The following is a 16,895-nucleotide window of genomic DNA, read 5'->3' as shown; positions in this document are numbered from 1 at the left end:
TGTAGCATTACATTATGATGATACGGCTTTGTTCATATCATCAGCCGCTGTTTCACGTCCGTGAGAACGATGACCTTCCACAACACCGCTACAAACCGATGCCTTGGAATCACTATCATCTTTCATCCTCCCTACTGTGCCGACTTGGTCCAATCCGATTTTCATCTCTTTACAAAACTTAAAGAACTCCTTCTAGGACTTCACTTTCATTGCAGTTAAGCGGTGTAAGCAGAGGTGAGGTTGTAACTCCGTCAACAAAGTCAAGCGGTGACAGTATCAACAAACGAGTTCTGTTTGGGAGAAATGCTTTCATCACCAGGGTGACCATGTTGAGAAATAAATGCGTAGACACGAAGAATAAAGATGCAGAACTTAAATAACGTTTATTTTATTTAAAAAGCTTTAAGAATTTTCGTATTAAAAATTCGGAGGCACAACTTTTCATCAGGCCCTTTTATCTTTAATATTTTTCACTGTCGGTTAAGGTGAAAAAGTCCCTGCGTGTGTAGTTATTTATTTAGATATATAATTCTACTCTGTTTGAGGCACAGACGGACTCATTTCTCTGCCCTCATTTCCGCTGTGGTATTTGGAGGTCCACGTGCTGTTTTTGTCATCTAAACTTAATGTACCTATTTTCTGTTTGTGTGTGTGTTTTAGAATCTGAACTGAATCGATCGTCCGTTTCGGGCGTGGGCTGTGCTCATGCCTGTCACCGTTCATTGATTAATCCGTGGATTTCAGTCTATAGGAACATTTGTTATCGTGTATATTCTGTTACGTTGAACGGTATTCTAAGCACATTGTGAGCTTTGTTATATCGGTTTCAGAGTGGGCGAACCTGTTGTGAGTACCCACGAGATTATGTTCTAATGCTATACTGTCCAAAGACATTTTTTTGCTTTTAAATTATCTGTATTATTATACAAACTATTATTTTCTTTCTGCTCAGCATCCTACCGTTTCCAGATCCTATATCACTAGCACTTCACTACGACGCCTATTTCATCGAGCTGAGTTACTTGGGAGTGTTACGTGATACGAAACCTACTTTCGTCCTCGTGTTTTGCACGCCAAAGTACGGTCTTCCAGGGAGGGTGAGTAGCAACCTGTGACTGCTGATGGCCGCTTGGGATTACCCGAGCGGTCTAGGGCGCTGCAGTCATGGACTGTGCGGCTGGTCCCGGCGGAAGTTCAAGTCCTCCATTGGGCATGTGTGTGCGTGTTTGTCCTTAGGATCATTTAGGTTAAGTAGTGCGTAAGCTTGGACTGATGACCTTAGCAGTTAAGTCTCGTAAGATTTCACATACATTTGAACATTTGTGACTGCTGATGAGGCTGTAATTTGCGTGAAGATCTCTTCACTGAATGGCTGCAGGAGGGTACAGTGTGCCATGGACAGAATTTCTATTCTGTGTCATAAATGGCAGCTTGTTCTAAATGTAGGCGAGTAATAAAAAAAATCCCATAAGTTCGAATTCAGTATTAGTGGGATGCCGCTCGATACAGTCACGTCGATTAAATATCTAGGCATAACATTGCAAAATGACATGAAATGCGCATAAGGACGGTAGTAGGAAATGCGAATGGTCGATCTCAGTTTCTTGAGAGAATTCTAAGGAAGTGTAGTTCATCTACAAAGGAGATTACGTATAAACTTCTAGTGCGACAGATTCTTGAGTAATACTCGAATGTGTGGGATCCCAAATAGGTCAGATGGAAGGAAGACACAGAATGATATCCTATATCAGCTCGATTCGAAGGTTTCTTAGTCCGTTTTAGTGCCATAATCCACGATTATGCAATATACTTGTTCAAAGGAGGCTTTCTCTCCAGGACTTGAAATAGGTCTATGTTCTTCCAAACGAGATTGTTAGCAAATATACCAAAATCAGGTTCACTGTCATGATAATCTTCATCTGAATCTTCTTCCTCGAGGTACGCCATTATCTGGCAAAGCTCATCATTGCTGTCAGTCACTGCAGAAAAATAGTCATTTTCAATGTCAGGTACATCACTGATTCCCAGAACTTCTAAAATCTCTTCCACACTGAGATTTTTCTTTATAATACCTAATCATTATTTAAATAATTCCAAGTAATTACTGGCAGCTAGCTATTCCAAAAATCAGACCATACACTCAGAACGAGCATAGAAGCAAAACATGAATTGTTCTAGCTTCCATCCAGTCGCTCACTGATCAGTCTGATGTGACAGTTGGAGATAGCAATATGAAAGCTGAAGTCTTAAATTCCGGGTTTCAGAAACCGCTCACGCAATCGTACAAACACTAGAAGGTAGCCTATGGTGGCGACAGTTCTCTGTCTGCCAAACTACTAAAAAGTCGTGAGCACCACAACCAAGACGTGCCAAGGCTATCGACAGCGCAAGGAAATCTGACTAGTGGCCACACCTGTGGATCTCCCCTGAGTTGGCTAACTTGACATAAAATTAATTTAATTCCTTCAAACCCTTAAAAATACATGACATCGTAGGTAATGAGAATGGGTGTCACTGAAAAATTAATGACGAGGACGTACGGTATTACATAGAGATTTATTAACTAACATTAAGATGAAGTGAGAACAAACATATAAACAGAAACTTAAACTGCGTAACATTTCATTTACAAGAACTCAGGCTGGCTGGCAATAGACTTGGGTATCCTAACTGGAATTTACGTGAAAATGAAACTTAGTACTGTTAGTGGAAGGACGCCAATCTTGGCAAGCACACTCTGTTGTATCTTTCCACTGATTGGTCTCTCGTGTCAAAATATAATTAAGCATGCAATGGACAATGGGAGTGACTACTGCGAGTACAAGGCTGCTATGAAGAAAAGATGGTCGTGAAAACGACTCATAGACTTGGTAGAGCACTTGCCAGTGAAAGGCAAAGGTCCCGAGTTCGAGTCTCGGTCCAGCACACAGTTTTAGTCTGCCAGGAAGTTTCAAAAAAACGCACAGCTTTAAGATGGATGTGACGCTGTAAAATGACAAAGAGAAAATGCAGCAATCAGACACAAACGCCCATTTTCACTCAATCCATATATTCCATAAATAAATAAATAAATAAAGCCCATATGACTTCTGATGTTTACACAGTTACATTTACAGAACATAAAACAAACAATACCTGAACTTCTACTACTAAACAGATGTGTGATACGTTACGAAGACTGTTGTGGGTTGGCAGGAGAGCCAACACCGTATTATTAGAGGAAGCCGAAAGGCACGCGTTTTAGCTCACGCAGGCTGGCGTTAGGTCTGGAACAGGACAAGGAAATTAGACTTTAGAAAATCGGTCGTAGCTGGTGAAATACTCAACATTAATCCATAAATGATGAGCGTTGCTCTTGACGGTACATGATTACAGTATCAATAGTAACTGGTAATGGCGCCTTGCTAGGTCGTAGCAAATGACGTAGCTGAAGGCTATGCTAACTATCGTCTCGGCAAATGTGAGCGTATTTTGTCAGTGAACCATCGCTAGCAAAGTCGGTTGTACAACTGGGGCGAGTGCTAGGAAGTCTCTACACCTGCCGTGTGGCGGCGCTCGGTCTGCAATCACTGATAGTGGTGACACGCGGGTCCGACGTATACTAACGGACCGCGGCCGATTTAAAGGCTACCACCTAGCAAGTGTGGTGTCTGGCGGTGACACCACAGAGACCCTATTCTATGAAGTGCTACACGTGACAAATGTGATGAAGGGGATCGATTCTTGCATCTTCAATGATTCCAATTCCAGGGCGTTCTTGTGAGTGATTTTGCGTACTTGGAGATTGCGAACCTCTTTCGCCCTCCCCCCCTCCCCCCCGCCCCCGCCCCCCCCCCCTCCCGCGGCACAATTTCGTGGAGGGCTACAGTTACGTGTGTTGTGAGAGGGATTGGGAGCACGAATGTCAACGGCCTCTCCTACCCACCGATTCCTGTCTGGACCGCGCCAACCTCTAGACGCTTTCTGCTTTTGTGCCCGTTCACGCCAGTTACGATAGTAGTGCCGCACATTATCCCCTGCTGGGCTTTGGTACCCGTGATTTGTGCGGTCGGGTTTCGGTGCTCTTTGCTCTGTGCCTCCCTGTGGTCCGTGGCACTCAGTGCGCCAATCCTTGTTCTTACGCAGTTTCTCCCTTACATTCTGCCTCTCATACATCCATTCCAGCTCACTGAGTAGACATTTGAAAGTTTCAATGTTGTGTCCGCACCTACCGACGAGTGCCTCCTGGTACTGCATTTGGAGCTTCGATTAACAGAAACGCATTACTTCCGACGGGCTGCAGGATGCATCCAAGAACTGGTTCTTCTTTAATAACGCCTCGAACATTTACCGGTCCTTTGTATCCTGAAGATTCGAGTTCAGGCCACATCATAATCCCCTTTTTTGCTCTATCCTGCACTTCTCGTGACCGATTGAAACCTCCCCTTAGAAAAATTTATGAATGATTGTGCTGATAAACACCTTAAGTTTTACATTTTCAAACGGCTGAGCACAACTGAACGTACTCAGACATTTCACTAAACACACACAATATTTTTAGCGCAACGCAGTCTGACTTTCAATAATCCCTACAAAAGAATGGCCCTGACTAACAATAACCTATACCTTTCATAAATCACTTACCTCACAAAAATCTTCGTTACTCGAACTACTGCAATACAGCGAGCGCCAGTATTGCCTGCTAAATAAATGATTCTAAGTAGTGAAGTCACTAATTACCGATACACATAGTTAGCAAATGAAAGATTTTGATAGAGAACAAACAATGTATTTACCTTAATAATGTTCGCCACTGCTGGTGGCTCACCTCCAACTGCGCAACGCTACGCACTGTCCACATCCAATTGCCCAACACTACAATAGCGAATATTCCAACAATGCCAACCAGCCACAGACTGCACACAGCACAGCCAGTGATTTTCATACAGAGCGCTACGTGGCGTTACCAACATAAAAACCTGAACAGCCTACTTACACCACAGGTAGCGAGAAATTCTTCCTTGAACTCTTCGAATGTGCTGCACTTTGCCGCGACATCTCGCATTTTTTCGGCGGCCGTTCCCTTGAAAGGTTCCCTCTACTACTACAGTTTAACACTACGCGCAACGGATTTTTTTGCGGGACCTTTGCATAAATGCCCTAACTTGAAAGCTATGTCACTTCTGCTTGGCCCAATGATTGACTTTCAAACATATAGCAAAATCATTAAATAAAATTTCTTTTTTCTTTAACAGATAATAAAATAAAATAATGAAAGGTTTGTCTACTCTTATAAAAAGCATGTTCCGACTCCAATTTGAATTTTATATAACGAACAGCTTAATCATTAAACATTTCAGATAATTATAAGAATTTAAAAAATCACTTCTTTAACAAATCTTACGGCATCTATACACGGCATGAAATCTGAATCAGATTCCACAATGTAAATGAAACGCATCTGACTTTCTTATTAACAATGTAAAATTTAACGAATCTGGTTCTAGGCGCTCAGTCCGGACCCGCGCGACTGCTACGGTCGCAGGTTCGAATCTTGCCACAGGCATGGATGTGTGTGATGTCCTTAGGTTAGTTAGGTTTAATTAGTTCTAAGTTCTAGGGGACTGATGACCACAGATGTTAAGTCACATAGTGCTCAGAGCCATTTTTAACGAATCTGACTTTGTATTTAAATTTATCGTTAACGCATCTGACTTCTTTACTAAAACTATGATTTCCTACAGAATGGTTCTCTTATTACCACAAATGCCCACTTTTGGATCGTAAGAAAATGATATTCCACAACTGTATCCATGAATCAACATGCACACACAATTACTGCACCAACATATGCTCAGGAGAAACGTAAGGATGGAGCCCTTAGCAGTTCCGATATTCACCATTCAGTAACAAACGAAAACCAAAATTATCACATACAAATTCCACGCTTATTTGATCTTTTACTTTAATAGCCATTATTGTACTGTTGCCTACTGCCGACGCAACTTCACCCACTGAAATATGAAAACCTTTCCAAAATCACACATACAAAATGCACGCACTCAAGTTGAACTACTTACTTTGTTGTAACCAAAGTTCATGGCTATGTTATCAGTTTACTAATCTCTTTCCCCGCTTTGCAATATTAATTATTCAGAAAATATCCCCGCCGTGACTCTACATTCCAATAAACGTGAATAAGCAAGCATTATCTTCACCTGGTTTGCTAAAATTCGACACACGCTTTCACACGAGATACCATGTGTCCGTACCAAAGGATCCACGCTACTAAATCTTTCAGGATTGCAGATATCTAATAAAATTAAAAAATTATAATAGTACTTAATTCCACACGCATATTTCATGTAACAGCACACTTCCTACTTACATGCACTCGTGCCTCCACTAGATTCTTGATCAGCCCCGCGTGGTGAGTGACAGGTGTAAAACTAAATTGCCACACGCACTTAAATATTTCAGTTTTCCTAATGAACTTGCTTGCTCAACAAATTAAGATTAAATTATTCACCGCGAAATTGTTATAAAACCCCAAAATTGCGAATTACTATCACAAAGCAAAGCAACATTTCTACATCACCTGATATTGTACATTACCTACCTAAACAAATTTCGTTCCCCCAGACTATTACTATTACTTTACGTCTAGCTGCAAAAAGAATGTTGTTCACATAATGTGAAACCATTAATCATAAATATAGCACATTTCCCACACTCAAATCGAGAATCGCTCGACCCATCTCAGAAAAGCGTCCTCTCTCGTCCAAGTCTTCAGCAGCAGCCCACGACTCGGAGCCACGCTACAGTTCTGCTCGCCTCACCGCTCATGGTGGGGGTGGCTCCCAACCAATCATCAGCTCAGAATTTCCCCGGTTTAAAGTTGCAGTTTCCCTTCTACACAATGGGAAAGCTTCCGCGCTTTGCCTCCCAAAGACTGAAACGTAAGTTTTGCAGGCTATTCAACTTTCGTACACCTCGCTACAGCCAAAGGCTGAAGTTTCAGAGCTTCCATAATCGCTGCCTTTCGACTAGTTGTTCCCTATCGCACAATCACAATCACTAAATATCTTTCGATCCTTATTCTCTCCCCAAACATTCTACCTGCAATTATTTTCATACATTCATTTCTTTCTCCCTCCTGGGATAAGGAAATATAAGAAACAGTGGGCATTCTTAAGTTATTCAATCAATAAAAACAGTTCGATTCCTCTGGTCATTCTTTTATAACTTGGTGTTGATTTGCAGACACCGACAGTAAGTCTGTGCTAAGTAGATTAAATAATATTATTACGATCAAAAATGATATTACTACGATCAAACTCGTGTTCTCAGAAGAACACGACGATCAATTGCATTAAATATTGTTACATTATTAGAAATATAACAGAGTTGCGATTGCCGAAACAATGGGCCCCTCTCACCCTCAATATGCTCGCAGATAAATTTCAGCTTCGAACTGTGTGGTCATGAAGATAGCAACGACCGGGTGATTTGTCCAATACAAATTTTAGGATGCAAGCCGCCACCATTTTCCCTAAAATTTTGAAATTTTAGGACGGACAGAAAATGCGTCTCGTCGAACGTAGGTTAAATCCTGACACTAGAGAATCTGTCAGATTCCTTCACGGGGATTTGGTCCAGATGATAGGACACCTCATGGTCTCTGCCGCCGTCACATCTACCACAATTCTCCGGGAACTTGTCCGGCGTATTCCTAACCAACAGCTGAGAGGTATCGTGACGTGTCGCCTGAGTGCGCACGGCACTCGGCAGAAGACGTGACTTGCGTCACACTGCTCTGTGAACCACCCGATGGCATCACCTGTACCGTTGAAGTTCCACAGCTACATAACTGTTCCCCCGCGCAACGTCCCGAAGTCTTTGTCTGCAACTTTGCCTCTAATTGAGCTACTCGATCGTTTGCTTTGGCAATATTCCCCGTGTTGGCGATCACTGTATGTCCCTGCGCAAAGGCTTTCGAATTTTTGATTGCCATGGAGCTCGCTCGTTTTGCTCGGATGTCAGCAGCAAGCGCGATCTTCTTCGCACCTGCTGGTAAGGCAAGCGTCGTTCTTCGCCTCCGTCCCGAGTTCGCGTACATCAGAAAGTTTTGCCCCAAATCGTCCATGCGTGTGCTAATCTGCTCCTTTAATGCGGTCGCCTCACACTCGTTTTTGTTCTAATTCTTCTGCCTCCTTCCCTTCTTTTTCTTTCAGATTCTTCTGCCTCCCGCCTTCGTATACTTTCTTATTCTTCTGCCTCATCCTTTAGCTTGCTTTCTATTTCTTCTGCCTCCTACTTTCGTTTTCTTTCTAATTCTTTAACATCCTCCCTTCGTTTTCTTTCAAATTCTTCTGCCTCCTACTTTCGTTTTCTTTCTAATTCTTTAACCTCCTCCCTTCGTTTTCTTTCTAATTCTTCTGCCTCTTGCTTTAGTTCTCTTTCTAATTCTTCTGCCTCTTACTTTTGTTTTCTTTCTAATTATTCTACCTCCTGCTTTCGTTTTCTCTCTAATTCTTCTACTCACCCATCTGCTTCTGGCGAAGCAAATCGTGATTTCCGAGCGCTGCTGCATTGGCGTCGCACTGTGCGTCTGCCTTCTATATTTCTTTCCGAATTTCTACTCGTGACTAATACGTCTACATGGCTACGGTCCTCTCCATCATCTGATTCGCCACCACTGTTAATTCCCTGTTCCGATCCCGCATCTTCTATAGGTACCGAATGCTTACCATACGTGTTTGGGCCTGACTGCTCCTGACTCTAAAATGTCACCAGAATGGTTGACATCACCGTTATTAACGTGTTCCATCGTATTTTTAGAGTCTACTAGACTTTGACCACGAAGTAACTTCGCTTTGCTACTTGTCAACATTCACGACAATGGAAGATAAAAAAAAAAAAGAAATTACTTGCATGACCCAAAAAGAGAACAAAGAAAAGCAGAACAAAAAACAAAAAAAAAATATGTATATGTAAGAACACCTAATAATATCTGACTCTCAAATATTCTGAACAAAAACACACGATTCCGCAGAGTTTTTTGCAACGCAGGTAGCAACGCTGAACTGCCAAATTCGTGGATATGGTACAGAACCCACAAAACCAAAACATGAACACAAATAAATGTGTTAAATAGTAAGAAAGAACTGTTTTTTCACATTCACGCCAGCTTTAAAGTACTACCACGGAACTAAAAAAGGGATTGAAACGGAAAACACATGAATGTAATTATATACTGGTTATTGTTATCAGAGGAAACCAAGAGGAAAATTCGATCTCTTGAGGGTCGCCAATATGCAAGAATATGAGAAGGGGTGTCGTTGAAAAAGTAATAACAAGGACCTACGGTACCACAAAGAGATTCATTAACGAATGTCAAGGTCAAGTGAGAACAAACATATAAACAGAAAGTTCAACTGTGTAACATTTCATTAACATGAACTCAGGTTGGTTGGCAATAGACTCGGAGATCCTAACTGGAAATTACGTGTAAATGGCTACTGTCAGTGGAAAGATGCCAATCTAGGTAAGCACTCTCTGCTGTATCGTTCGACTGTCTGGTCTCTCACATCAAACCATAATTAAGCATGCACTGGACAATGGGAGTGAGTACTGCGAGTACGAGGCTGCTATGAAGAAAATATGGTCGTGAGAACGATTGATAGTCTTTTGAATATGGCGAAGCTGAGCAACGCTACCGAGATAGCCGGTGGAAGACAGGGCGCTGTCGTCTGCGTGCGGACGCTGCTGAAGCGTCTTAGTGCGGGAGATGACACAGCGTCCGCCGGTGATTGTCTAATGTCCGCCAAAATATAAAGTTTCACCCGGGTGTCCGGACCTCTTTACAAGTAACTGCTCTTTCTGCAGAAACGGAAGAGTTCTAGCGACTGTACTCCGCGATGATCGAGAAGCAAATCCTTGTCTCTCCCTTTCGTTCAAAAATGTTCAAATGTGTGTGAAACTTAAATGCTAAGGTCATCAGTCCCTAAGCTTACACACTAGTTAACCTAAATTATCCTAAAGACAAACACACACACCCATGACCGAGGGAGGACTCGAACCTCCGCCGGGACCAGCCACACAGTCCATGACTGCAGCGCCTGAGACCGCTCGGCTAATCCCGCACGGCCCCTTTCGTTCAAAACCTTCCAAACAACAGCCGTTCCCCCCGAGTTCTCGAATAAACCTATCATGGCCCAGCATTGGTTACCGTGTCAATCATGTATTCTAGAAAGGAGATCCTATCTTCGTCAACCAATCACTTCAGTGCAGTACACATTCTGTTCCCCAAAAAGAAACAGCACACACTGCCTGGAGAATCTGCAGCCAAACCGCAGGCGCATTTCACAAGATGCGGCAAGCTTCCTAGTGAAAATAAGCTTCGTCTCGTCCATAAAACGATTTAGTGGGCGCCGTTTTGGAGGGTCGCGGCGGCATCTAAGAAACGCGACATCCAGAGACATTCGTTGTCCCGTCTCACGAGGCATGCAGTAGGGTTACAGTGGGGTTTAGGAACACATAATGTATTCGAACATTAGGAAGTACCACGAAGGAAACGATTTATTGATACATAGTCAACAAGGATTCAGAAAATATCGTTCTTGCGAAACACAAGTAGCTCTTAATGGCTCAGAACACTATGGGACTTAACTTCTGAGGTCATCAGTCCCCTAGAACTTAGAAATACTTAAACATAACTAACCTAAGGACATCACACACATCCATGCCCAAGGCAGGATTCGAACCTGCGACCGTAGCAGTCACGCGGTTGCGGACTGAAGCGCCTAGAACCGCTTGGCCACCACTAGCTCTTAATACTCATTGAATAATGAATGCTATTGGCAGGGGATGTCAAATTGATTCTATATTTTTAGTTTTCCAGAAGGGTTTCGACACAATTCATCACAAGCGTCTTCTAATCAAACTGCGTGCCTACGGAGTATCGCCTCAGTTGTGCGACTGGATTCGTGATTTTCTGTCAGAAAGGTCACAGTTGGTAGTAATAGACGGAAAATCATCGAGTGAAACACCAGCAATATCCGGCGTTCCCGAAGAGAGTGTTATAGGCACTCTTGTTTCTGATCTGTATTAACGACATAGGCGACAATTTGAGTAGCCATCTTAGATTGTTTGCAGATGATGCTGTCATTTACCATTTTGTAAAGTCATCCGATGACCAAAACGAATTGCAAAATGATTAAGATAACTTGTCTGTGAGGTGCGAAAAGTGGCAGTTGACCTTGAATATAGGAAAGTGTGAAGTTATTCACATGGGTACGAAAAGAAGTCAGCTAACCTTGAATATAGGAAAGTGTGAAGTTATTCACATGGGTACGAAAAGAAGTCAGCTAAATTTCGATTACGCGATAAGTCACACAAATCTGAAGGCTGTAAATTGAACTAAATACTTAGGGATTACAAATAACCTAAATTGGAAGGATCATATAGATAATACTGTGTGTAGAGTAAATCAAAGACTGCGATTCATTGGCAGAATACCCAGAAGTCGCAACAGATCTACTAAAGAGACTGCTTACACCACACTTGTCCGCCATATTCTGGGGTATTGCTGTGCGGTGTGGGATCCGCATCAGGTGGGACTGACGGATAACATCGGAAAACTTCAAAGAAGGGTGACTCATTTTGTATTATAGCGAAATAGGGGAGATAGTGCCACAGATAAGATACGTGTATTGGAGTGGCAATCATTAAAACAAAGGCGTTTTCGTTGTGGTGGGATCTTATCATGAAATTGCAATTACCAGTTTTCTCCTCTGATTGCAAAAACATTCTGTTGGCACCCACATACATAGGGAGAAATGATCATCACGACAAAATATGAGAAATCAAGGCTCACACAGAAAAAGGTAAGTGCTCGTTTTTCCCACACGCCCTTCGAGAGTGGAACAGTAGAGAGACAACTTGAAGGTGGCTCATTGAACCCTCTGCCAGGCACTTTATTCTGAATAGAAGAGTAATCACGCTGTTCTTGTAATACACACATTAGCCTAGTGTTGTGTACACAGTTCCGCGTAGTCAGCGCGTACACAAGTTTCCCACTAGAGCGCGCACCGCTAAGCAGAACAGCGCAGGCGCAGAACTCGTCCATCTCCGCACTACGAGATGGCGCTGTCTTAGAGACGGACCAAATTCTGCTTCCGCCGATCCGCGTATTAATATGTAACGCAGCCAATGAGATTGCTGCTAACGTAGAACCTTTTCTCCTCGCGGATCACATTCGCGCAGTGATACCTGAACGCTCGAGGTATTATAACGAGTGTACAGACCTCCGATTAGTCAGTCTGCATCAGTCTGCATTAGTCTGTAGTCAAGTTTCAGTCTGTGCGTAATAAGATTACCATATTGCTGTAAATAGCCATGAAGAGAAATGTATAGACACTTTGTCAAGTATCAGAGATATGTGAGAATAGGATTAACGTGCCAAGACCAAAGGAATTTCAAATTCTCAATTGTAAACAGCATCCAGAATCAAGTTACGTAATATCTAAGCTTTTTATTATTTTAACAAATGTGTGTGAAAATTAATCAAGTTCTGTTTAAAGTTGGTCGCCGTCAATCCGCTACTCTAAGCGTGCAAGTAGCGTTTCTATCGTCTGACCTAACGGCAGAAGATAAACACGCCACGATAAGACCACGAGACATATTGCTGACACTCGCCTACTTCGTTAGAGGGACAAGTCAAATAATCTGATGGTGTGAGTACCGCAGGTCTTACAGTATGCACACCACACCTAGTGACAACCCGACGTCGCCTTACCTGGACCCGCACACGGGATAAGGAGACCAGACTCCCACTCCACGTCCACTCGCTAATAAAGCGGTTAGGTGGCGCCAGCATTCCTGGCGCCGCCAGTTTCTAAAGAAGCGTCGTTTCGCTTTCAGCCACGACGTTCCCACCCTCATGGTTAGCTGCTAGCGGAACAAGCCTGGCCGCCATAAACCACTGCCCTGCCGGGCCCACGGCCCGCTTCACTGGTTACAAAGGAACGCCTGAACACGCTTGTTGCTCGGGGAAAGTTCTAAAGCTGCCCCTAAAGCAATGGTCACCTCTAGCGTCCAAAAATCTGTCTCTATGGGCGAGTTTAATTCTACTACTGCTACTCAAGTCATGCAGGTACTGTGAGATTAATCAGTGGTTTACCCTAACCGTAATAGTCCAACAGATCAATCGGGGATAATTTATATACACCAAAGGTGAATGAAATTGTGTGATAATCACCGATACAAAATGAAAGTGGAGGTGCCTGACGGGTATTACCACGGCAGTGGCCTGCATGGAAGGTACGCCACCATTCAACATACCGGAGTTTGACCATAGAATGGATGACATAGTAACAAGCATCCCTGGCATAGACAAATATCTGAAAGAGTGGAGAATACATAAGTCGCTGCCTCTACATGGAATCCCAGTTTGATTATACAAAGAGTACTCTACCGCATTGTCCTATTACTTAGCTAGCATTTATCGAGAATCTCTTGTCCTTCGCAAAGTCCTAAGTGACCGGAAAGCGCAGATGACTCCCTTATATAAGAAAGCTAAAAGAAGAACGGACCCACAAAATTAGACATCAATGTTGTAACGTTGTTGCATTAATTTGTTATGTAAGCGGTGCTGATAGACAGTAAAAGTGGGTTAAAAGCTGTGAGTTGTCTTGGGAAGTTAACCTTGCATTACTGCGCAATCCTAAATAAGGCACCAGTTTAGTTATGAATCAAGTTTAATTTGCTGAAATTTCAGTGATCAATGTTAAAACAAATTTCCAAATATAAACTGATTTATTTCTTTTTATTTAAATTCTCTTTATATATATATATATATATATAACGAATAACACTGAACCACTTAAGCACAAAGCGACGGCACACACAGAACACGAGGCGTTGATCTCCGGCGCGCGAATGTTCACTAACCGTGTACGAGTCGGGGACCTGCCAAGAGAGGAGGAGGGGGGGGGGGGTGGGAGAGGGAGAGGGGAGAGCAGATGCCATGGGCAGGGGAGACAGGGGGAAGGGAGGAAGGGGGAGGGGAAGCCCGGGGAAGAGGGAGAAGGAAAAGGAAGGGAGGGAGGGTGCCTAAAGGAAAGGACACAGGAAGTGGGGGGGATGATCAAAGTTGATAGGAGGGGTAGGTGGAGGGGAGGAAGACATCATCAGGGAGGGGGAGCTGGCGTAAGCCATCTTGGGAGAGGGTAAGGAGGGTGGAGAGATGGAGACCAGGTGGCACTTGGGAATACAGGCGCGGCAGCAGGCGGGGGTGGGAGAGGATGGGTGAGACAAGCGGGTGAGGAGGATCGAGTTTGCAGGAGGTGTACAGGGTCCGTATCCTCCCCTGACGAGCTCATAGCGCCCCTTAAATGCACGTGAACAAGCAACCTTTCCCCTTTCACACCAGAGGGAGACACCAAAGCTGTGTTTGCCACAGCGGCGCCACCACCAGAAACGGAAGGCGACTGCTTTCCACTACGCGCTGCGGTGCGCTCTTCAAAACAGCAAATTTTACCACGTCTCAATAGGTTTTCTGCAGTATTCTAGCACATACTCTGAATATAATAAATTCCCTAGAGATGGAAAACGAAGCATTGCTCGTGTGAAAGTCAGCTTGCCCTTTTCTCACACGATATACTGTGAACTATGGATGACGGGCAACAGGCTGATTCCATATTTCTGGATGTCCGGAAAGCACATCACACAGTACCCCACTGCACACTGTTAACTAAGGTACGTCCATACGGAATAGGGTCCAGATACGTGAGTAGCTAGCAGACTTCTCAATCAGCGGAATCCAGTATGTTGTCCTCGATGGCGAGTGCTCGTCAGAGACAAGGGTAATTTCAACAGTGTTCCAGGGAAGTCGGATAGGACCACTGCTAATTTCTGTATATGTAAATGTCAGGGGGCAGGGTGGGTAGCTATCTAAAATTGTTTGCAGATGATGCTGTTGTGTATGGGAAGGTGTAGAAGATAAATGACTGTAAGATGATACAAGATGATATAGGCAAAATTTCTATTTGTTTTTATGAATGATAGCTGGCTCTAAATATTAAAAAAAGGTAAGTTAATGCGGATGAGTAGAAAAAAGGAACCTGTAACGTTAGGATACAGCCTTAGTACTGTACTGCTTCACACAGTCACGCCGTTTAAATATCTGAGCGTGACGTTGCAAAGCGGTATGAGATGGAAAGAGAATATGAGGATTGTGGTAGGGAAGTCAAACGGAAGACTTCAGTTTCTTGTGAGAATTTTTGGAAAGTGTAGTTAATCTGTAAAGGAGACCGCATGTAGGACGCTACTGGAACCTATACTTGACTACTGCTCGAGTGTTTGAGATCCGCACCAGGTCAGCTTAAAGAAAGACATCGAAGCAATTTAGACATGGGCTGCTAGATACGAGTATGTTGCCCAGTAGGTCTAAAAAACACGCAAGTGTTACGGAGAGCATCAGGAAGTCAAATTGGAATTCTTGGAGGGATAATGGCGTTCTTTTCGAGGAACAATATTGAGAAAATGTAAGGAACCGCTATCTGAAGCTGACCGCAGTACTATTCTACTGCTACCAACATACATTGCGCCTAAGAATCACAAACATACGAGAAATTAAGAATCATACGGAGGTATGTAGATAGTTGTTTCCCCCTCGCTCAGTTTGCAAGTGGAACAGGAAAGGAGACGACAAGTAGTGGTAGAGGGTACCTTCCGCCACTCACCTTAGGTTTTTTTTTCTTTATTGAATTTCGATTCCCCCTCCCCCAGAGCCGGGGGGGGGGGGCAACGGGCTGCCAGCAGATTAATATGCCACTCTACAATCTACAGAGGAGTTAAAAAACAGAATGAGACGAAAACAAACGGTAAAAACAGGCGACAAAAGGGCGACTTTTTAAAAACTGTAAAATGGCGGAAATTTGTGGAAGTTAAAATATAAAATACGGGGTTGCCGATGCTAATGAAGACACACAGTAAGCAGACAGGCACAATTTAAAAAAATGGTGACAGGCGGGTTTCTGTTCGAAACACTTCAAAGGGGATGCACAACACTGAACACTCGTGTAAACACAGCACTATAGAGTAAACATGAAGATGACACACCACAGCGTATGGAAGAAGAGGGGGGGGGGGGGGGGAGACGACCCGGACAAATGAGGAGAAAAAAGGGGGGATAGGAAAAGGCATAAGGGGGGGGGAGTCAATGGAGGGACAGGACACACAAAAAAGGGTCGCAGGGGAGACGCGAGAAGGAGTGCAGAAGGCAGAGGAGGGGTAAGCGAAAGGACCTGGGGGAGAAAATGGAGTCAAAAACAGGGTGGGTGGGGAAAAACCCGGAGTGAAAGGGGGAAGAGGAAGCCTGGGAAAGGGACAGAGTTGATATGAGGGGTAAATGGAGGGGGAGAGGGCGTCATCTGGGAGGGGGAGTTGTTGAAGGATTCTGGAGTGAACAAAGTAACTGTAAGTTTTTTTGCCACTTGTGCATCAAGATTTTAAGGTACAGGGTAGGTTACAGAAAATATTGGATTCCCTAAGGTACTGCATAAGTATATAGTCACACAAGCACTTGTCACGTTGCAGAGAGGATTTATTTTTCTGAAGTACCCACACCACTAGGCATTATCTGTGAATACATCGAGCAAAACCGTATTAATTTTTTTTGTATGCTGCGATGATGAAATAATTCCTGGCTGCTAATGAAAGTTTAGCGTGCTGTATACCATACGCACGACAACCTAGTCTAAGTAAAGTGAATAAAAACTAGTGTGATCTTACTGAAATACAAATAATTTTCCAACTTTATACACATGTTAGAGTTCAAATACACTGTTGAGGTACGATCTGTAAACGTTGTCAGAGGCAAACTTAACAACGTCTCCTATTTTTTTTTTTTT

Source organism: Schistocerca cancellata, chromosome 10 (assembly GCF_023864275.1).
Source record: "Schistocerca cancellata isolate TAMUIC-IGC-003103 chromosome 10, iqSchCanc2.1, whole genome shotgun sequence".
In the NCBI taxonomy this organism is placed as follows: Eukaryota; Metazoa; Arthropoda; class Insecta; order Orthoptera; family Acrididae; genus Schistocerca; species Schistocerca cancellata.
This window is presented reverse-complemented; position numbering follows the sequence as displayed.